The 9,241-nt window shown below is 39.9% G+C and overlaps 1 pseudogene; it reads left to right on the top strand.

The window, feature by feature from the left end:
- Positions 1-599: 599 nt before the first annotated feature.
- The window catches only part of LOC122690351, a 67,303-nt pseudogene continuing 58,661 nt past the window's right edge, over positions 600-9,241 (top strand).

Raw genomic sequence — 9,241 nt, 5'->3', positions numbered from 1 at the left:
TCTTCCCTTGAATTCTTTGCATTTTAAAACTGCAGAGTCAAAGGTTCTGGCCCAAAGTAAAGAAGCTCAAAATGTAGAATGTCAGGCATCAGCTGTACAAAGGAAGGTTTGGAAATAATGGTGATGTTAGTAGAGAGGAAAGATGAAGAGTGGTCCTGATTTCATACTGGGTACATGACCCGGTCCAGCCCATCTGTCCGTTAGGGTCTTGGGTAGAGTAGTGATTGTTTTCTGATTTAAGTTTTCAGCACTGATAACATAGGGCAGCAGCATTGGACAGAAGTTCACCCCTTCTTTACACTTTAACCTCCTTTACACCCCTGGCTTTACATTTTGTGCTGTTCCTGTAATCTCTTTGTTGGTCCCCTAACTGGGGAGAAGAGAGCTTTTCATTTTGTTTTGTGTGTTCATTATAGATTTTAAACTATGTTTAAAATGGCCATGTTAAAATTTTCAGCCACACGCCAGTGTGCATGATGCTGTAGTTGGCACTTAACGTTCAGTGTCGGCTTTAGATTTCCCTGCCAGTGTCCACGCAGAACCGGGAACCTAGTACCTCCTTAGGAAAAGCCCAGAATGGACTCGTATTATGTCCCACGATGCTAGTGGTGAGGAAAAGTGCTCTTTTACTATCCGACCAGCAGAGAGCTCAGCCTCGGGGTCAGACAGATGTGAGCGATCAGACAGTTGTGTGTGGCTGTGGTCACTTTGAAGCAGCTGGCGCTGGGAAGCAGCTTTGCCTGCATGCCGGCTTGGTCACCGAGGCAGCTCTGAGCTGGCGGTCCTGCCCTTTCCCGAAGCAGGGCAGTGCTTTGCTCTGCCCGCTGCCGGGAATGACAGCTACTGAGGGCGTGGGGGCGGAGCCGGAGGTTGGCTTCCTGGGATCCCAGGGACAGGGATAAGCAGATAGGAGGGCGTCCCTGCCGCTGAGAACTTGGCGCTGATTGCATCCAAGTGAGTGTGGGGCACACCTGTGTGGTGGGCTGGCGCTGCTGTACTCTTGGGGTTCTCCCTTTAGAATCGCGGCTCCTAATCACTTTAGATCACGTTGGTTTTTCGACTCAAGTTTTACTTGAATTTTCAGGGGTTTTATCTGTGCTGTGCCTAGTCATGTGCTTAGATTTATCTACCTATGTAATTCCATCCATAGACACAGCAAAAAGGTCAAGGAACCAAAGATTAAGTGAGTCCTGCTTTAGAGACAGTTGGTGGTTCCCTGAGGACTTTCTTGTAAGGAGAGAGGGCTGGGGGGAGGGGCAATAAGGTGAATGTGCTGGAACACTAAGGATGCTTGAAATTGAAATGAGCAAATGATTTGTCCTAGAGTTTGGGGTCTGGCAATTTAGGTTAATCCTTTAAGTGCTTCATTAATTGTTTTGCTATAATTTAGGAGATTGCCAAATCATAGTAGGGCATTGAAATCTACTTCTCTGTGGGGGATTTTGCATGTAAGAATTCCTTGGAAAAGGTTTTTTTTTTTTTTTTTTTTTTTCTTTTTTTTCCTTTATCAGTGTTTTCTGGATTTGGAATCGTGTTTTTGTAGAATTCTTTTTCAGCATTCAGGAACAAAGCCTGATTTTTTATTTCCTGTGTATATGAATTTACTGTCCCAAAGTCTTGGCTGTCTCTATCTAACCTGATTTTCTCCTTAGTTTTGGCAGAGGTTCACCATGTGAGGGATGTATTCTCAACAGGTACAAAAACGGTTTAAAATACTCATAAACTTTTATGTATAGGAAGAGACACTCCTGTATATCAAGGTGGGTATGACGCTTCGTATTAGAGAACTAGTTGGAGTAGCCTTAACACTGGCCTTATTCGATGACTTGCGTGGTACCTAGCACTATCAATGATCTGGTTTATCCTTCAGTCTGCTTTTACATAAAAGAAAGACAACAACTGGAGTTTTCTTCATCCAGTGTGCATCCAGTGAAGATGCTACACAGTCAGTGCAGGCAGTTACAATAAAATACTTTTAAAAGAGGCAGCCCTGTGTAAGAATGCAGAGTATCATAAACGTATGCTAGTGCCCTTATATTTTAATGTTCATTTTATTCTAATACAAAAAATCCCCTACATACAAAGAAATTCTATTCCAGGAGCACATTCATAACTCTGGTTTGCTTGTAAATCCAACAGAGTTAGCCGGGGTACCCAAGCAGAACAATCGGCTACACAGGGCTGTACTGTATTGGTTTATAATACTTACCACAAAAACAATACATTAAAAAAAATTAAAACACTTTTAGTCTTACAGTACCTTGAAGAGTATAGTAGTACAGTACAGAAATAGCATACAGGAGCTGGCATCGAGTGAACAGGCAAGAAGAGTTACTGACTGGAGGAGGGAAAGGAGATGGGAAATGATAGACCTGAAGGATCGCCAGCAATAGGAAACAGAGGGCAAGCTGCCGTTTCACTCATGCCTGATGTTGATGGAATTCATGTTTGCATCCTTCAAAGTTAGCAATTTGAAGGTTTGTATTAGGGAACATACTGTATTGAATTAGCTGATATATCAGTGATCAATAAATAGGTTCTTTCCTGAGAAACAGGTAGGGATCACATTTGTAACTATATTGTTTGAGTTGCTTACAAATATCACAGGGATATGAGTGACACTTGTTAATTGGTCATATATCATCTCACTGTATCTTCATCTATTAATTGTTTCATCAGTCTTAGGATGTTCTACCACTTGAGATTTTTCATGATAATCTACAGGTGCTAATCAACTAATGTATTTGTGCTAGTTAAATGGCAGGTTCTGACAGTTTTATCTTACCATGTTTGTCCCTCAAGTGGATTATCTTACTCCGTTACCAGTTATATGGGATGATGGAAAGTTTGATTTCAATAATGTACTTCAGTTCTATAGACAGAATTTTTATTGCTGTAGTGCCACAAATTAAAACCATCATTTGAACTATAGAATGTTTTGGTGCCAAAATCAGTTCAGTTCAGTCGCTCAGTTGTGTCTGACTCTTTGTGACCTCATGGACTGCAGCATGCCAGGCTTCCATGTCCATCACTGCCTCCCAGAGCCTACTCAAACTCATGTTCATTGAGTCAGTGATTTCATCCAGCCATCTCATCCTCTGCCATCCCCTTCTCCTCCTGCCTTCTATCTTTGCCGGCATCAGGGTCTTTTCAAATGAGTCAGTTCTTCAAGTCAGGTGGTCAAAGTATTGGAGTTTCAGCTTCAGCATCCGTCCTTCCAGTGAATATTCAGGACTGATTTCCTTTAAGGTTGACTGGTTTGATCTCCTTGCAGTCCAAGAGACTCTCGAGAGCCTTCTCCAACACTACAGTTCTGAAGCATCACATCTTCGGCACTCAGCTTTCTTTATGGCCCAACTCTCACATCCATACATGACTACTGGAAAAACCATAGCTTTGACTAGGTGGACTTTTGTTGGCAAAGTAACGTGCCTGCTTTTTAATATGCTGTCTAAGTTGACTATAGCTTTTCTTCCAAGGAGCGAGTGTCTTAGTTTCATGGCTGCAGTTGCCATCTGCAGTGATTTTGGAGCCCAAGAAAATAAAGTCTCACTGTTTCCATTGTTTCCCCATCTGTTTGCCATGAAAGGATGGGGCCCAGATGCCATGATCTTAGTTTTCTGAATGTTGAGTTTTAAGCCAACTTTTCCACTCTCCTCTTTCACTTTCATGGAAAGGTTCTTTAGTTCTTCGCTTTCTGCCATAAGGGTGGTGTCATCTGCATATCTAAGGTTATTGATATTTCTCCTGGCAGTCTTGATTTCACCTTGTGCTTCATCCAGCCCAGCGTTTCGCATGATGTACTCTGCATATAAGTCAAATAAGCAGGGTGACAAACGACATCCTTGACATACTCCTTTCCCGATTTGGAACCAGTCTGTTGTTCCACGCCTGGTTCTAAATGTTGCTTCCTGGCCTGCATAAAGATTTCTCAGGAGGTAGGTCAGGTGGTCTGGTATTCCTATTTCTTTAAGAATTTTCCACAGTTTGTTGTGGTACACACAGTCAAAGACTTTGGCATAGTCAATAAAGCAGAAGTAGTTGTTTTTCTGAAACTCTCTTGGTTTTTTGATAATCCAATGGATGTTGACAATTTGATCTCTGGTTCCTCTGCCTTTTCTAAATCCAGCTTGAACATCTGGAACTTCAAGTTTCACGTACTGTTGAAAAATCAGTACAGTTTATCATAATATAGATATTATGGATAAATTATGTAGCCATAGTGATGCTACTGATGTATTTAAGCTGAGTAACAACAGTCTTCTTGGAGTTTTCTCATTTCTCTATGGATTGGGTGGAAAAGGGAACCCTACTCAAGTCAGAAGACTAAGATTAACCTAAGTTTGAACCTGAGCCCAACATCTTGTATTTGTGTGCTTTGGGGCAAGTTAACTTTTTAATCATTTTATTGGAAATATGATTTACATATTTTAAAAGGCACAAACACTTAGTGTATGGCTTAAATTTTTATTTCTATATACTTAAAACCATTGCATGAGTCAAAATGGGTAACATTTCTATTACCCTTTTGCCCCTTTGCACTCAACTCTTTTGCCCAGAGGTAACCACTATTCTGATTTTTATAATCATAAATTATGTTTGTTCCTGAACTCTATATAAATGGATCATCAACTCTCTTTTTTGTTGTTTTTTTCAACATAGTATTGGTGAGATTTCTCCATGTTGTGTGTATCAGTTCTCTTTTACTGTGGTGTTCTGTCATATGAATATACTATAAATTGTTTTTCTAATTTGTTGATGGGCATTTGAGTTGTTCCCCGTTTTTTACTATTGTAAATAAAGCTCCTAAGCGTATTCTGTAAGTCTTTGGTGAACACAGCTCTCAGTTCTCACAGGTGTGTACCTAGGAGTGAAATTGCTGGGTCATAGGGTAGGTATGTGTTTAGCTTTCTTAGTAACAGCCAAAGAGTTTTCCAAAGTAGTTGAATTATTATTATTATAGCTACCAGCATTGTAGGAAGATTGTTGCATTTGTTTCACACCCTCACCATTATTTATTATTGCCAGCTTTAAAATTTTAGCCATTTACTGTGGTTTTAATTTATGTTTACCTGATGGTTAGTGATGTCGAGCACCTTTTCATGTGTCTGTTGCTCATTTATTTCATTGTTTCTTCATCTGTTTACATGTCTACCAATCACAGTCTTGGCAACAATACACCTGGGAGTCATACAAGGGGGTGGAGAAGAGATGGAATCAAGGGATAGGACGCTATCTTACTGCTTCATGATGACACCAAGAGTTGTGAAATGGTTTACTGTTAGTCTTCCGAGTCACTGATTTTATCCACTAGGATGACACTAGCTGCTTTTAAGAAATCCCCAGAACTTCAGTGACTTAACAAGATGGAGGTAGGTTTTTGCTCACCTAACTGTCCAAGGAGGGTATTCCTGCAAGGTAGGCAGCCTTTCAAATGGTTATTTAGGACTCCAAGCTTCTTCTGTCATGTGCCTCTTCTATCTTTGTATCTTTGGTACATGGTTTCCAAGGACTTTATGCTTCTCTTCATCAAGCCAGGAAAAGGGAAAGAGTGGGGCTAGGGGAGGGCAGCAGTGGACAATAGGAAGATGTTTATGAATTAGGCAAAGAAATGGCATATAGATCTCTCTTCCTATTCCACTGTTGAGAATTAATCACATCTAACTGTAAGGGAGGCTAGCAAGTGGCAGAGTGGGGCTTTGAACCCAGATATTCTGGCTCAAAGGTCTGTTTGCTGCTCCAGTCTAGCCCATCTCCAGCTGCTGTGTGTATATGCTCAGTTGTTCTGTCGTGTCTGACTCTGTGACCCCATGGACTGTAGCCCACCAGGTTCTTCTGTCCATGGGATTTTCCAGGCAAGAATACTGGAGTGGGGTGCCGTTTTCTGCTTCAGGGGGTCTTCCTAACCCAGGGATCAAACCCACGTCCCTTGAGTCTCCTGCATTTGCAGGTGGATTCTTTACCGCTGCCTTGCTGGTATGGGAGAGACATATGTGATCAATATATCCCAAATATCATTTCAGTATATAATCAGTATAAAATTAAGGTATTTTACATTTTTGTACTGAATCTTTGAAATCCAATATATATTTTATAATTCCCTCCTATCTCAAATTGGAAGCTGTTTTCATTGGAAATATTTAGTATTTAGATTTTATAAACTATACTGAATATAGTAAATTATGATTTAATACCCAATATAGATTCACATACTCAAGTTGTTTCAGATACACGGAAGTTTCCCAATAGCCAAATCAAGTCTCAAGCTTTAGATTAAGTAAAATAAAGTTTAGAAAATTCAGTTTCTCAGTTGAACTAGCTGTGTTTCCAGTGCTCAGTAGCCACATGTGCTTAGTGGCTAAGACTCTTTTAGCAACAGTGCAATTCTAAAGTCTAGACTAAATTCAGACTGTAAGCTCTAGGAAGGCAGGGACTTCTGCCTGGAACTGAGAAAGTGCTCAAGAAATATTTGTGGTTTGAAAATAATGTCATCCTATTCTGAAGTTGGTAAGAGTTGAGAGTGAGGTTTAATAAATAATTTAATTGAATAGCTGGGAGGAAGCCAGGCTTCCAAAGCCAAGATTTTGCCTCAAAAATTTAATTATTCTTAATAAGCATTTAGAGTATGCTTATTATATATAAATATAGGATTTATTTTTATTTATATATTCATTATATATTATGTGTATTTGTTTTTAAATATATATTATTTATTTTATATATTATATAGCATTATATATTTTAATTATATATTATATATAAATATAGCATTTATATATAGCATTTATTATTATTAAATACAGCATTTATACATGCAGTGATTTAGGCCATAATGGCTATACATTTTTGGAAGATGTCTTTTTCCACCCAAGTGGCTGGCAACTCTTGTCAAATTGCATATTAATCACCACATAGTGGATTAGCTAAACAACTATGGAGGGAAATGTTCAAAGTTGATTTTTCTGCAATTCATTGGTTTGAATTTGGGGAATAGAAACTAAAGGAAAAGAAAGTTAAAACAATTAAGGTTCAAATTCTGAAAAATAATCATACATCCTATTTCATGTTGCTCTGCAGAGGAAACTATTTTGTTGTGTTACAGAGGCGTACACATGTAATTTAACAACAACAAAATGTTTTTTGAAAAAAAAAAAACCTGAAAAAAGAACTATATTCTTTGAGAATGAGAGTTTTATATATTAATGTTCTTATGTTTTTCCCACTAATTACCCAGACTTTACTAGTTCAGTGCTCTACTCAAGTCACACTTCTTTTGCAAAGTCTGTCTTGTTTACTGTACTTCACAGTGCTTCCTCCCATCCCAGAACTCATAGACTCAAATCTTTTGTTGTCCAAATATATATCTACAGTGTTGTGAATTGTTTCTCATTTGACTCATGTCATGTCTAGCCATCTCAACTCAGTCCTCTCAGTATTTAACAAGTAACAGTTGCTCAACTTGTGCTTGAGTACGCAAAAAAATGACAAATGGAAATCCTGACTGACAGACTTCTTAAGAACCTCTGACTGTTCCCATGCTTTGAGTTCAAATTGCTTTACTGCATCCTTCTTGACTTGAGTAGTGAGAACAGTTCAGCTGAGCTGGAGAGCTAACTGCCAAGTGCTGGAGTACTGCATTAAACAGGTCAAAATGAAAGTGAGGCACGTTTTTAACCGCTTACGGCGTTTGTATAGACAAGGGTCTGAACTCAAAGGCTCACTCTGATCCACTACTTCTGTGGAATGGCCTACTTGTTGAGGGTTGGACGGATCAGCACAGATGTTGGGAGTTGTCTCACTGTTTAGGGAGCCCTGAACAAAAGGCACTTGCAGACTTATGGACCCAGAGGTTGGGAAAAGGAAGAAGGAAAGGCTAGGAATTGGAAACTACTGAGTCAGGGTCTAGAAAATTGTCTTCTAGTTTTTTCCCATAAGAAAACTTCCAGATAGAGGTGCCTGGGCCGGAAATGCAGATGTGTTTAACAGCACCGCCATCCAGGGGGACCTGAATCCTTGTCTGCAACAACTTTCAGAGATGGTAATGCATTGTGTGTTGATTTTGTATCAAATCTGATATGGGGAGGACACCTTTGTTATGAAGCCCACCAAGGGAAGTCTTTGTAATTGCTTATGGTCAGGCCTAAAAAATCGGTGATTTTTGGCTGGGACATGGACTCCTTATGTATGAAATCTGTACTCAGGACCTCAAACTACCCTTATCTGTTCCAGGGTGGACATTTCCCAACATTTTAATATCTTTGATATCAGGATGTATTTTATAATTGATGTCATCCAGATAACAGTTGTGATTTAATTGATGCTTTGGGATAAAAATCAAGAAAGTACCAGCATACTCAGCCCTAAAAAGGAATGAATTTGGGTCAGTTGTAGTGAGGTGGGTGAAATTAGAGTGAAGACAGAACGAGAAAAACAAATGTCATTTATTAATTCATGGAATCTAGAAAAAAGGCACTGATGAACCTATTTGCAGGGAAGGAATGGAGACAGAGGTCTAGAGAATGGACTTGTGGACACGGGGAAGGTAAGGGTGGGATGAATTGAGAAAGTAGTGCTGAAATGTATACACTATCAAATAGTGAGAAGTTCCTGTATAGCGCAGAGAGCCCAGCCTGCTGAAACAAGGCAGAGGATGCAGACTGAAGCTGCCTAGAACTTGGTTTGGTTTCCCTCAACCACCCCAGTGCATGCCTCAGTCCATGGCAAGCACCCAAGCACCAGATAAAGAATCCAGAGCATTAGTAATAAGAATGCTAACTGAACTAAGGAAAAGAATCGATGAACACAGTTTTAATAAGGAACTAGAAAATGAATAAAAGAACCAGTCAGGACTGGAGAATACAGTAACAAATGAAAAACATACTTGAAGGAATAAACAGCAGACTAAGGATACAGAAGAACACAGTGATACAGAAGACAGAATAAGGGAAATTGCGCATTCGGAACAGGAAGAAGGTGGCTCCGGTGGTGAAGAGTCCACCTGCGGTGCAGGAGACTCAGGTTCGATCCCTGGATCAGGAAGATCCCTGGGGAAGGAAATGGCTACCCACTCCAGTATTCTTGCCTGGAGAATTCCACAGACAGAGGAGTCTGGAGGGCTACAGTCCATGGGGTCGCATAGAGTCAGGCACGACTGAACAACAAACACACACATACAAGGAAACAACACAAGTGATGTGGAAGACAGCATAAGGGAAATCCCCCAATCAGAACAGGAAAAAGA

This window comes from Cervus elaphus, chromosome X (genome assembly GCF_910594005.1).
Source record: "Cervus elaphus chromosome X, mCerEla1.1, whole genome shotgun sequence".
NCBI classification, from domain to species: domain Eukaryota; kingdom Metazoa; phylum Chordata; class Mammalia; order Artiodactyla; family Cervidae; genus Cervus; species Cervus elaphus.
The sequence above is the reverse complement of the archived record's forward strand: the minus strand, read 5'-3'. Positions and strand labels throughout refer to the sequence as shown.